We start from the raw sequence: 15,059 nt of genomic DNA on the forward strand, positions 1-15,059 counted from the left end.
AATTGAATATTATGTACTTCTTCGTACCCACTGAACTGTAATTAAAACACACCTCCGTCTATACCATCGCACTAGCGCACTTTCATAGTGCCCAGCCTAGCAAATCTAGACGGAAAGTAGAAATGTTTTAGTGTGTATAATCCCCGGGCTGACATCACTGATGATATATTTTAAAATGAGCCAGCTCCAGTGGCCCACTCGGCTTTCTGTGAGACCGGGAAGTCGAACGAGAGCCGAGCGCTCTTCAGTTCTGATGCAGCCATTTTGCCTGTGACACAGGACAGTTTCACACGGTATTTTCCAGTGGACTGGACAGAGAATAAATCGCCCTCACTCGGTGCCACGGCCCAAATATGTCGCGCTGAACTTCTGAAATGCGCAGCCCAGAGAGGATTTTAAGTCTGCAGCTGTGCGACAGAGAAGAAATGTATGGCTATTCTCATTAGTATTGGTGCCCTATGTTTAGCATGGCATTAGCGCTAAGTGACACGGTATTTGCTTAATTCTTTTAATGTATCGCATACATTGAAGAAAATGGAGCATCTACTTCGTTGAGAAAATGTTGTAAATTATGTTCTCACTGATTCAGCCTAGTGTTCAGATCCGGGAAGCAGAATTTCATTATTGCTTGGCTAGATAAGCGGAGGGACTTTTTCAGCATTCCCTGGAGCGGGTTAGTGAGCATGTTTACCGTAGAGGCACACTCTACCGAGCACATAAAAAGGTACAGAGAATAAGTTGCACCTTTAATTGAGATGGAATGGAAGTAAATTCATTCAATAAGCTAGAAGCGCCTTTACGTGCATCCAATTTCAAAACATAAGGGCAACAATCATCGTTCCATCGGTTACACACCACGATGTGTTCTGATTGCCCGAACCATCGACTTTTTGCCAGCCACTCCAAGTATTACCTGTCGAGTGCCGTAAAATTTCGGTCGTAAAAGCCCCATCACCTCAATACGGCCTTTTACAGCCAACCTGCTGCTCGTGGGCACTGCACTCTGCCTCGATCACTCCGAGCTCTACCTATAGGGACACCTGGGCTCTACTCTGCGCTCTGCCTATACATCACTGCGAGCTCTACCTATAAGGACACTCGGAGCTCCACCTTTAGAGATACCTACTCCAAGCTCAGCCCATATAACTCAGAGACCCACATACGGCGACATTCAGGCTCTATCCCAGAGTTACTACGTTCCCGATAATTTGTTACATTATTATCATTAATGTTGGATATAGGCAAAATGTCTTACTGCACATGGGGGCTAAATCGTCGAATTTAACCCTCGCCGGCCGAGGGGAGGGGGCGGGTGCCGCCGCCCCCCCCCCCCTAGGGTTTTTTCGAGATAGCTCCGAACACGCTGGAGATAGAGAGCTGAAACTTGGCATACCTGACCTTTAATCCAAGCCGGATCTTTTGACACCAACCGCGTTTTTGGGTCAGTATGACGTCATAAGTGAACCTCTGCACGGTCTTCAGAGATGCGCAACTTCGCAACGCCCTCACTGCCAGAGGAGATGTCACAGGGAAATGAAACTTGCAGGATCTAGTATCCATTATGAGTCTCACAACTTGTATATCTCGGATTTTTTCCTAAAGGTCATATGAGGTCAGGTCATTTTCGTGACCTCACCTAAGTCAATGGGGAAAATGGAAACTGCTATTCTGGCGCCGGGAACGATCTCCAACTATCTCAAGCACACAGAATCGTGATTTGATGCACTCCTTGCAAGGTTAGATGCGTCACTTTTGTAATGTTGACCTTGCGTGACGTCATTTATGACGTCATCAAGGTCATATTAGTTTTTCGTCAATAACTCTTGATCAAATTGAGCTAGCGACTCGGGAAAGCCACCAATGGACTCAGGAAGACCTGCCGAATCGTATGATATGCGACATGACCTCTTTCGACCAACTTCGTGACCTGGGGGTGCTGACCTGACCTTGACCTGAGGTCAACACCCCAAGTTGAACTGACCCGGACAAAAAGTATATCATTCGACGCGCCTGAACGAGGCGAACACGATGCTGCCAAAATCGCGGCTCTGCGGCCGTTTTTTGCGAAGTTATTCACCAAAAACTGAACCGCCCCTTGGGGCACTTGACCTGACCTCAGAGGTCACCGGTTGACCTAGGACCTTAAAATCGGGTACCAATCTCTGCGTCTCGTAACGGCGCGCACGCTCGTTTTTTCCGCGACGCGCTAGCTCCACCAGGGGCGAAACGGCGAGGGGGGTCGTACCCGCCCCCCCCCCCCTCGGCCGGCGCGTATGTAGAAAACCAATAGGTCTGGCGAGGGTTAAACGGAAATGTATGTCAGCAAGATTGTTTCACTTTAACCCGACTTTCAGGTTTATTGTCACATCCAACGAATATAAGGAATATAAGGTAGGCAGATATTCGCATGTGTTTACATGTGCCCATTCAAGCTTGAAGTTCCGAGCCAGTTGCGCTTTGAGACCTTTCAACCAGTCAATAGATACAATTTCAGCAATTGCACACTAAGCAGACAAGGTTGAGTCGATTGAAAGCACAACAATTCAGCTTAATTAGTTGCCTACGGGAAATCTTTCCATTTAACTACATAAATCAATAAATCAGACCAAGACGAACTGCACCCAAACACTTTACACTCAGCCTCACTCGATACGGATCTAGCTTCTCAGCAATTCAACTTGCGCAGCACACTCAACCTCATTCACTCTACACTCAACCCCACTCACTACACACCCAGCCCTGCACTTACATCACACTTCACACCCAACCCAGTCTAATCCTCACGCACAATCCCGACCTCTGCGATAGCCTCCCCTCCCCTCCCTCCCTCATCCCCACCGCAAAGTTGGCAGTGTCGTTAGTTGTGCCTGTCCCAAGTTGGGCCATCCGTCGTCACCAGAGAGGTCTGATGTCGACGCGCCAGTCGGGCGAACCGACGCGTCGCCGCCGACGCTGTGAGGTGGGACGGACGTCGGTTGTGTGTTAGGTAGTCAGTGATCGTGGGTACTGCCGGGTGGCGACAGGGAGACAGGATTATCAGGAAGTAGCTGAGGCTGTTAAAGAGTTCTGGGGAAACTGCACCTTAAACCTCATTAACCCATATATGCATGAATTAATTTTTTGTCGAGTATTTGTATGAAACTTTCTAGCATTGTTAAACAACATGTTACTAAGCTGCTGACATCAACTGTTTTGTTTTTACATTTAGTGCTTGCCTGATATGCTCGTTCAAAGTGACGTACAAAAATGTACGTCTATGCCAGGTGTCAACAAGACAATTGTGACGTCTGCCGCCGCCGTCCTAAAATAATACATCCGATATCCCTAATACAATGCTAACGTCTTTCGTACTTCAGAAGCAATGTATGAGGGATGGGTTGGGGTGGGGATGGGGTTGTGGAGGGGGTAGGGTGACGTCATGTCATCGTTAACCTGGGCGAGGGGAATAACTTGTGTTGTATGGTCAAATATGATGTATGATATGTTGTGTTGCATTACAGACCCTTGGAAATGGTTGTTACAATTCATACGTTGAATTAGGAAATAGATGTAGATCATGTATGATGAAAATAAGGAAATTTGCAAAACACAACTCAATTATGTCAAGTTTTACCGTCTATCGAAAACTTGTCTTATGTACATAATAGTCAACATAGTAGACCTATAAAAAGAGCACGTTGTCAATGGCGATCAGGAGGCGTTCTGCTGCTGGCCACCGACGCGGTGACCCTGTGCTCCCCTGTGGCAGTCACAGTCCGGCGCACGGCGCGCTCCATGCTGACTACCTGACTGCAGAGCTTCTTGAGGAGACAGAAGATGTAGCTGTTCCGCTGGGGGCCTTCGCCCAGGACGTCTGCCTCGTCCACGCAGCTGACGCGTCGGTCGTCGTAATGGCACCACCTGTCCCGTCCCACACTGTACACGTCAGACACTGTCCCGAGCGCGTGGCCCCGCTGTAATGACTAAAGACGGCCATCAGCCGGACGTAAAGTCGCCGGCATGGTCAACGGAGCAGAGCGACTGGTCGCCATCGACTTGGAACTCGGAGAGGTGCGTCTGTCCAGGGGCGTCGGCCGGCTCTTCCTTCCCCAGTGACGGCATGATGGCCTCTTGGAACTCGTGATCCTCGACCACGTCCATCCAGCGGATAACAGTGTAGCGGGTTTTCGCGGCGTTGCGGGGCTAACCGGGCAGTGTCTTTCGGGAGTGAGATGAGAGCAAGCTAACCGGACAGTGTCTTTCGTTATTGAGAGCTCCGTCGGCGCGCTCCTAGAAGCCCTCCTCTGTGTCCAGCCCCTCGCGAACCCGTTCCGACTCAGACTCTACCTCGGGGCGATCAATCATCGGAAACACATAGGCCAGGGTTAGGGAATGGGAGATAATGATAAATGTTAATCAATTACCCTCGATCATATTGGTAGAGAAAATCAACTCTATTTAACAAAAAGTCCCACTCTCAAACAACAGCGCCCTTCCTAGCTTGAGGGTCATCTCCCACCAGATATATGTATCAATCATTCGTCCATTTATCCATCCCCTTACAACCATGTCATTCGTCCACTTATACCTCGTAATTTACCAGAGTTGACCATCTCCGGTCCCTCCCCTTTTTCCTAACTTCCCCCGGTGGTGCTAGGGCGCGCGCAAAGTCGTTATCGAGTCATTGGCCTTAAATGTCATTTAACCGTTATCCCTTCATAACCACAATGTTCCGTACATCAGACAAACGCTTCATAATGCTCACGCTACACAATTAGAGATACGACCCACCACATATTTCGGCACTCGACCTTCGCGTTACGTGACTTATTGCGGTCCGTCCCATCACCATGTCGAACTACCTACACAAAAAAAAAAAAATGTCTTCGGCCAGCGGTTCCGAGACTACGGCTCGCAGGGCACTGTGTAGTCCGGTTTCCGCGGGGGACTTATTTGAAATTTGAGACCGGGGCTGGGTAACTAAGGTCCGTCCGGGCTGCCTGCGTCGTCTCCGTATAGCCGCGGTTTTCGGGCCAGCCCCCGACCGAAAGGGGTTAGTCGTTCGTCGGCTTTACACGAATCCATGACTACCAGTTTATGCCAAATTGCCTATAATAAAACGAAAACTAAGCGTACCACGGCCCGCAATGGGCTTATCTAAAATTTGAAACCGGGCTGGGTAACTAGGTCCGTCCGGGCTGCCTGCATCGTCTCCGTATAGCCACGGCTTTTGGAACAGCACCGGCGACCGAACGGGTAAGCCTCCGTTGGCTTCACACAATCCACGACTACCAGCGTTATAGGTGCCCGAAGCCCTATCTATCCGTTGCTGGTAGTTAAGCTGTCGTCACAGACCTAACCGAAATGACCGCTGCACGGCCGGAGTAAATCGACTGACAGCGGGGTGGCCAGTACCGACTTACCGCGATCACCCGACTCGCATGCTTTGGTATTTAACCCTCGTCCTGCAGCATCACACGTTTCTTCGCGGGACATTACTTAACCGGCGGCATACGTCTCCTCGCTGGGACGCCTGGGGTCCTAACCATCTCCGAAACTACCTACGTCACTTATCGAATGTCATCCTGCGCTGATCACTCAATGGACCGATAGCGGACCTAACCTATCTTTTAAAACCGGGCGGGGTCACTAGGTCCCTCCGGGCTGCCTGCATCGTCTCCGTATAGCCACGGCTTTATGGGGCCCGCGCCGGCAACCGAACGGATTAGCCTTCGTCGGCTATGCACTCATCCTCAATAATCGATCCTCAACTCGCTCTCATCCTTTCTCTTCACTTCGCGACTTATTGCACGTATCCAGGGCTTACCCAAGCGAGGCCTACTATTTAAGTGGGGTCTATCCGAGCTGAGCTTCATTTAGGAATTCCGATTCCTCTCCGTGTACAGTCTTCTTCCATTTCACTCGCTTCTCATCTCCCTCCTAACCCATGGCCGCGTCGGTGGACTTTCCACGCACAGGGGCGTGACGTGCATCATCTATCTCCCCGGTTCCGTCCCTTGCAGTGTCCCCAGTGTCCATGTGGGGTAAAGTTACAAATATTTCGTGTGCGGCAAGGTCTATGTGTGCTCCTTATATTCGGACCGCTGGATAGGGTAGAGCGCCAGGAAATCCGCTGGCGAGGGCACTTGGGAGTCAACCGGAGAAGCTCCAGTATCGGTTGGGCTAGGGAGGTCCCGTATGTGTTGTGTATAATCGCTGTCATTTGGACCGTGGGATAATTTGGGGAGGATGGAGTGCCAGGAAATCCACTGGCAAGGGCACTTAGGAGTCAACCGGAGAAGCTCCAGTATCGGTTAGGCTAGGGAGGTCCTGTATGTGTTGTGTGTAATCGCTATTGTTTGGACCGTGGGATAATTTGGGGAGGATGGAGTGCCAGGAAATCCACTGGCAAGGGCACTTAGGAGTCAACCGGAGAAGCTCCAGTATCGGTTAGGCTAGGGAGGTCCTGTGTGTATTGTGTGTAATCGCTATTGTTTGGACCGTGGGATAATTTGGGGAGGATGGAGTGCCAGGAAATCCACTGGCAAGGGCACTTAGGAGTCAACCGGAGAAGCTCCAGTATCGGCTAGGCTAGGGAGGTCCTGTGTGTGTTGTGTATAATCGCTATTGTTGGACCGTGGGATAATTTGGGGAGGATGGAGTGCCAGGAAATCCACTGGCAAGGGCACTTAGGAGTCAACCGGAGAAGCTCCAGTATCGGCTAGGCTAGGGAGGTCCTGTGGGTGTTGTGTGTAATCGCTATTGTTTGGACCGTGGGATAATTTGGGGAGGATGGAGTGCCAGGAAATCCACTGGCAAGGGCACTTAGGAGTCAACCGGAGAAGCTCCAGTATCGGCTAGGCTAGGGAGGTCCTGTGTGTGTGTTGTGTATAATCGCTATTGTTGGACCGTGGGATAATTTGGGGAGGATGGAGTGCCAGGAAATCCACTGGCAAGGGCACTTAGGAGTCAACCGGAGAAGCTCCAGTATCGGTTAGGCTAGGGAGGCCCTGCATGTGTTGTGTATAATCGCTTTGTGCACTGTGTAAACTCAACAGATAAAGAGAACTGATCGTTGTAAATTACTCTGGCCGGACACCTTGGAAACGACCTCTTTCCTGACTGTGGGTTAGCATATGGCCTTTTATGCTCCATCCTCCGATCCCTGCCCCTTCAGCACTACTCACACTCGTATTTCAATATTTACAAGTCCCATTTATTTACATACTCCGACGCAACACCTTAAATTCCCTTACAAGTCAAATTTAAAGGAAACATTCTGGGCCCAGGCCGCCCATCAACTGAGCCCCACAAGCCGCGCGGTGCGGTACACAGTCGCCCGTCCCTTTCCCGACTCCCCACGGTGCATAATCCCCTCCGTCCGCCTTAATCACCACGGGGCGCCGGACGAGGGTCCACGTCGGCACGCGTCTCGCACCACGCGCACATTTACATAATTGACCGAAATCGAATTGTTAATTAAGCTACCTAGACTGAAATGTCCCCAAAAATAAATTGAACTACCTAAACTGAATGGCCTAAAATATTGCGGACGACACCTAAGAAGGGGAATATAATGTGGCTCACACAGCAGTAACGGGGGGGGGGGGTTACTTGAAGGATTTAGGGACTAGGTGCGCACCCGTGTTCACCGCGTGACCTTACTTGAGATGGAGTCGCTGACATGATGGTCGTGTCCGTCCAGCGCCCGGCCCGGCGGCCAGAGCCGCCGCCGGCGCCGTGATGCCAGCCGCTGGTGTCTCGTGGGCTGTCCGCGATGTCAGACGAGAGACGTGGGCCGAGAGTGCCACCGGCGCGGGATGCGTCGTCCGAGAGAGAGCCAGAGAGCGCGGAATGCGTCGTCCGAGAGAGCTTTTCAGTTCCGTTTCATCAACTTATACTTATGATGACGTCATACTTCAGAGGGCCGGGCAGCATCACCTTGTCCAATCTCCGTCCTCCATTCTCAGAAGCTGCACTCGGCTCCGCCCTCGAAAGTTCGTGATTTGCTGACAAAGTTCGGTTCCCCTCCGGCCATGGCAGTCGCACCCTTTCACGCAGCGACCGGGTGGAATTCGCCGCCGGCGCTCACGGCGCCTGAGGCGCCAGGTGGCGGGCCTGGCCCTCTGCTCCCCTTGTTTTGAAGTCAGGTCCGGCCAGATGTCCTATATTTTGTCGTTGGCGACCGAGTTCCATTTCATCCTGTTTTCGTACAACCCGGGTCGGTCTCCGCTCCCCTTTCTTGTTTTGGTTCAAATCAGGGCCGGTCTGCACTCCCCTCTCCTTGTTCTCTGGCGGGGTGCCGAGCGTGGGACAGAGTCTTGTTTTCCAAAGGCTAAACTGATTAATGGCTCGAGGCTGGCAGAATGACGCGTTTCGGTATGCTATTTGTTGGCTTCAGATCCGGGTTCTCATGAAGTGGGGTCAGGTGGTCATCTATAGAGGACTCCTGTTTGTCAGAGCCTACTGCGCCGTCTGTGTGGACGCCAGCTGGGATGGAGAGAGGGTATCACAGCCGATTTAGCCGGCTGACCGTGTCTGTGCGGCGCTCGCAGATGGCCGTGTTTCAGCTTGTGGCACAGCTTGCAGTTCAGCATGAAAGATGAAAAAAATGCAACGCATCTGCGTTACATTTTCAGACCTCTTTTTATAGTCGCGCCCCGCGACTAAACGTTTGAGAGCCCGCTTCTGCCGTGCTATTTGGTGCCGTTTCGTCGTTTTTCTTGGTGACTTCTGTGACGAGAGCGGGTGGCCGTCTTCTAAAGGATTGGTAGCTATTTCAACAGGAGTGTTATAGGTAACTCGAGAATCAATTTTAAGTGACGGGCGAGCGGGCTTAGTATATTTTTTTTTCGGCTACAGGTTTACTAACTAAATTTATGTGGCTCACATCTAGCGAACCCTAACCTTGAGTGCAATCCCGTGATCCAAAGTTAGAGTAATCACACCGAGGATGCCATTTTAACCCAATTTTTAAGAGATTGTACCCATCCTATACCAAAAAGGTGCAGTGACCTATGTGTGACCCGTTGGACTGACCCGCTCTGGAGAGAACTGACAGGAGACCGGCAACCGTCCACGAGCCGTTCTCCGCGACGGAAAACCCCGTTACAAAGCAGGCAGTCATGTGTGTTGCCGAATCCGATGTATATAATGAAGATACGACTGAGCGCCGAAAACCCGCTACAACAGCCGCACTGCAGCCGTTGTTGGCAGTCGTAAATGCTTCGATGGTCTGATTGGACTTCTTCTTGAAGGCGTTGATGTCGGTGAACTTGTTCGCCTTCAGAAGGCGATTCCCTCACATGGTACCCGTGCCATGGAACTGGCGCTTCTGGATCTCTGCTGCAAAACCGATCATCAGGGTCAAGCTTGGTGCTGCTTTGGAAGTGACATACATCCATAACCATCCCGAACCGGTTGAGCCGGTGGGTGCGACCAGTTACGGGCTCAGTTACGTCTTTACGGCTCAGTTACGTCAGTTACGGCTCAGACCAGTTACGTCAGGCGGGCTGGGTCAGCATTCTCTTCGTCGATAGAGTCTCCGTTTGTGTCGACGCGAACTTCCGGCGGCTCTAGGACGACGACCGTGACATCGGCGACTCGACTTCGCTCCTCGATGCCATCCAGACAGGGCTGCGGAGTCGGAGTCGGAGTCGAAGTCGGTCGGAGTCGACAATTCTGACCGGAGTCGGAGTCGGAGTCGATTTTGGAAACCGGAGCCGGAGTCGGAGTCAGAATCACCGACAAACCCATTGACTCCGCTGACCTGGCAGGGCTGCTGAGTCGGGAGTCGGAGTTGGAGTCGGTCGGAGTCGATAGTTCTACCCGGAGTCGGAGTCGGAGTCGGAGTCGGAGACACTGAAAATCCATCGACTCCCGCAGCCCTGATCCAGAACATCGTTGAGGCTCACATTTGCCATCAAACCAAAGCATAAACGTGTTTGATGTTTGGGAAACAAAATGTAACGGATATGCATAGACGTACATTATTGTACGTGCGTTTTTGTGAAACGTACTATTTTTGGATTTGCTTGGTAAGCAAAATTAGCATTATAATGACACCACTCATGAAGTTAGGGTCATGCTTGAGCAGATTGCTGGCAACGAAAGCTAATCCGGGAAAAGCACTTAACTATAATTAAGAACACTTGGCTCACCTTGGGTCGAGCGTCTGAACGGGTGAAAATCTTCCCGTTGCGGCATCAACAAACCGAATGCCTCAAACTCAACACTGAATGCATTGGAACCGTGTTTTTGGTATTCACCTGATGGCTAACAATGTAAATGATTTAGAACGACCGCGTTTGATGGCTCATTAGCTCTATTTCTATAAAGATGGCACACATTGGTCAACTCAAATTGACGTACATTTATGTACGTCTATGCATATGGGTTAAGGGTGGGCAGTATCAAATTCCATGTACTATATAGCTGAACTTAGAACCCGGTGGTAGGGTCACAATTGGGGGGATAGTCTGCTTGACCACGTAAGAATTGGTAACCATCTGTGGCTTACACCACCAAGCGGATTTGAATGAATTGAATGAATTGGTGTCCATTCATTCACGCACTGGTGGCGTAAAGGAACATCGTTAAATCGCTCTGACGACATCGGTCCCTCTGCGGCGCCCTGATCTCATATGTAACCCTTTGTAAGCACCGCCTTGACTTCATTTGTACTCCCTTTCTGCGGTTTACATCTCATCAGTACCCCTTCGCGCCTTCCGGAAGCAGTCTATCGCTATGCGCAGCACCGCAGCAGCATGCATCTTTTATCAAACCCCGCTGCGTCCATCCTCACCGCTTCTGGCGGCGCGACTCCCATCCTTCTGTAGGCAGGGTCGGTAATATACCAGGCGCCGTGCCGGCAGCGACGGTCATCGGGACCGTCCGGCCGCTCCGGCGCGTCAATTGGACCCTCTGAATAGTTCAAAGGCGCCGGGACGCGGCCCGATGACGGATGTCACCCGTAACGACCCGGGAGGCCGACGCGGTGCCGACTTATCGTCCCAGTTTGTTCGTGTACTTCTGGTCCGGGGGAGGTCACGACTCACGACCCACCGAGGTCACGACCTGACGTAGTCAGCTGACAGGTCACGACCCGACACTGCAGTCAGTTGACTAGTTGCAGTAACCGCGATTCATGAAATTACGATAGCGATTTAGTGCATGCTGATTGCTTATCACTGCCTTGAACTGGCGCTATCAAGTTCAGCTGCTCAGTGCTGTCTGATAGGTCAGAGAAGCGGGTACTTCATGTAGATTGCCGTGACCATTCAACAACCTGGCATTAAAAGATTTATTCTGCAGAGTTAGAACATTTCTAAAATGAAATAATACTAAATGATTCTAATTGATTTTCAGAAATTTGAAAAGTTAGATAATGATATCCTGGTCGTGAAACTTCTATCCATATTAGCTTCCTCACCGAACTCAAAGGGGCGCCAAAACAGTATCAGACAAGTGGAGTCCGACAGAATTGTTTCTCAAGTACGGGACAAAAGGAATGACAAACTTATTATTAGAGTGTTGCGCATGATGACAAAACAATTAGGGTATTCATTTTAGGTCATTCCACTGCACCAAATCAATATAACCCGTCCTACCTTTTCATTCAGGTTCTGTTGTCCATCAGAATACCTTGCAGTGGAGAGAAAGGTACCGAGATTGACTGAATGCGGCTTCCAAATAAGCCACAAACGACGAGAATCGTTTCTCTCGTGCGAGTTTAATTCCGTGGCGCTCCGCGAAAAGACTTTGGACACTTTTTCGCTGTCTCATCAACAATTTGGTAACTTCCTTGGACGCTGATACGAATGAGCGCAGCCACGCTTCGGCGAATACTAGCTGAGTTGCGAAAACCCAGATTTCTGAATGATGAAACCGGTCTTCAGTGGCTGCTCGCTTCCTTTTATAGAAAAACAGGCGAGCCTCGTGGCACTGGAAAAAGACGTTTGCTCTATTCGTGTTTGAGTCATTTGTGGACATGAGATAAGAGTATCTAATGGTCTTGCAGCAGTTGTATTGAAAATATATCGATGATCGAAGATACGGGCTTTCTGTGAATCGCAATATTTATAATGGCCTGTTCTTTAGAATTAGATCATGAGAAAGCTTTCGACTTCTAAACCAGGTTAGGTGATAGATCATGTATGTATGTACCTACGGGCGCAATTTATTGGTGTAGAGGACGTATGCATAAAGAAAGTACCTGTATAATGTAGCATTACTTACACATTCGTTATTTTCCGATAGGCTTAGTCTTTACTTTTCCTAGTGAATACCAAGTGAATACGACGTCTCTGCTCAATGTTATGACGCCTATGTGCATGCGCCTTCCCTCCTCTTACTTCTCAGTATCCATCTATAACTTAAACTCAAGTGTAAGGGCGGGGGCGAGGCATTAACTCTTCCATCGACCTGAGGCAGCGTCTGGTTTTAGGGTCAATTCAAGGGATTAGCCGGGCCTGCGGCGGCAGGAGAACATTGCTGTACGGCTGAAGGAGGTCGTACGGTGTCCTTAACTGCATCCCTTCGCTATCACATTTTCATACCGCAACAGATAAGTGCCTATTATGCTACCCTGAGGATAGTGCGTAGAAATATGTGTGTGTTAGACGAGCAACCGCGATTATCAAGAAGAGGATGCAAGTCAGAAATAACCTGAGTATGGCTTCAATGCTGATACACTAGCACACTGCACAAGTGCATACATTAATCAACATTATACATGGAATCATGTTTATATTACCCACGAATGAAGTTTTCCGTTTCTTTGTTAATTGTGAACATATTTGTAACATTTCAAAAATGACTTCATGCAAAACAAACTGACTGGAGCCCCTGTAGCATACAAACAATCAACACACAGGAAACGCCCAACGCGTGAGATTTACACAGTCACATAGACGTGATTGATTAGCTCGTAGCACCAAATACATGAGCTTCATGACATAACTTAATGACGTTACTCAATGTAGCTTCAGGACATAACTTGCAAATCAGCTCGAACCTAATGTGAACGAAGAACCGGCTTATGATCGTTTGTTTTGGGTCACCTAGAACACTATCGGATCTGCAACCGCTTATCTCCGGCCCCACACGTCAGTACGACCATGTCTGTGGTGGTGTGTTCCAGGAAATTGGTCCCTTGGCGGCGGGTCTGGCGACAACACCTGTGCCCGGCTGCCAGCCGCCCCTCGTGCTTTGCGCGATGCACAGGACTGAGCGACAACTTCCGCTGCGCTCAGCCAGCATTCGGCAATGAGCTATGTTTGTTAAATACGATATAGAAATGTGAAAAGAAAAAAGCTAAAAGCAAGCAAAATCCATTTCAGAACTCTAATTTTTGGTATTATTCACGATTGAAATAATAACGGATGCTGCCGAAGAAAATATATCTTGTAGGAGCGGCATTACCATGATCCTGGTTGAATGCTTTATATCAATCACCTTAGATAAATTTCAAGAATAAGAAAAATAATGAAACCAACAAGTCGCTTAACCATGATGCATCCCGCAGTCTAGACGTCTGGATCGAGGGATACATCGACCACCGTGTCTGCTTTGAGTGGTCAACAGTCAGGCATCAGACATGGCCTGATACATTGTCTGGGCTTACAACTACCCTCAGAAAGATAAATGTGGCAAATAGGGGTATGAAGAAAGGACCAGACGCCTTCCTCCGTCTACTTACCCATGCATTCTACAAGAAAGATAAAAAGAACGTGGTCCACACGGAGAAAAACGCTGTTTTTAGTGGCCTAGTGGGTAGAATGTTCGCCTATGTTATTGCAATCATGTTCACGTCTTACATGGCACATACATTGAAACATCAGCACGTTATCAACGCTAGGAAAGCAACTATGTTTTATGATGCCTTTATTCTCTAGAAAATTCACCACCATTGCATCGTTGAGCCTCAACCTTCCGGCAGCCAAGCCAAGCCACTTGAGCAAACTGCCCTCCCAGCAAAGTTAGCGCAATGCCGTTAGCTCGTGTCCGATATGGTATCAGCAGTGGAGTTTGCCTGACGAGTCTGTTGATATTGTCAGTCACTTTGTACCCAGCTGAGGCGGCGATAACTGCGGACCTTGCGACGGGGATGCAGTGTAGTGAGTAGTGACAGTCGTTCGACCACCGCGACGCGGACAAGGTGACCTGTCAGCGTGCAGTGCAGCCTGTCATACCTGTGAGCCGGGGTTGAGGTGACCGTGACTGCGTCGGGTGCTGACTGCCCCCTGTCTGTCAGGTGCCGACCTGCTAACTGACGTCAGACGGCTTCTGATATTTTGCGATGTGACACGTGTCTGTGCGATACTCGTCAGTGAGGGGATCACTCACGGCAGTGCCTCGTCAGGCGTGATAGTGAGCGTGATACGTGCTTTCAGTGAGGGGGTGATCCGTAAACGCATGTGACGAGTGACTCGGCAGATAAAATCCCTCGGGTATGGCGGAGGCCAATGTGAGCAAGAACAACCCACCTATGGAGGACATTTGGAGGGTAGAAATTGGCCAAATCATCATCCGGTTTCGTACCAACAAACCCAAAGGGGCGCTGTGCGTTTGGCAAAACCTAGTGTCTCAGCTATCAACTCTCCTGAACGGATGTTTCGAGACTGAGGCTCTAGTGCTATGGAAGATGCTCCTTAACGCGATCCCAGAGCTTCTAAGGACGAGCCATATCGCAGAAACCCAGACTTTGTGGAGGTCTCTCACAGAAACGGTACTGGAAATAAGAGCAGTGGGATATTCACAGACAGCGAGTGCGATGTGGAAGACGCTGTTAGCCATGGCACCAAAGCTGCTCGCAGAATTTCCAAACGGTGTCACAGAGCTGATGTGGACTGAAGTGTGTCAAACAGCAGCCGAAATGGAGTCTGGTGCTTCCGATCCGGAGAGAACGCCACTTCCTGCATCGCCGTCACCGTCACCGCTGCCTTTACCAACAGCGTCACCAGCGCTAACATCGTCACCAGTGCAACCACCGCCCCCGCTACCGTCACGGTCGCGGTCACCTTTACCGACCTTGTCAATACCAGAACCAGGGCCACCAGCAGGACTGTCACCAGGGTCTT

Source organism: Amphibalanus amphitrite, unplaced genomic scaffold (assembly GCF_019059575.1).
Source record: "Amphibalanus amphitrite isolate SeventyFive unplaced genomic scaffold, NRLGWU_Aamphi_draft 001865F_arrow, whole genome shotgun sequence".
In the NCBI taxonomy this organism is placed as follows: Eukaryota; Metazoa; Arthropoda; class Thecostraca; order Balanomorpha; family Balanidae; genus Amphibalanus; species Amphibalanus amphitrite.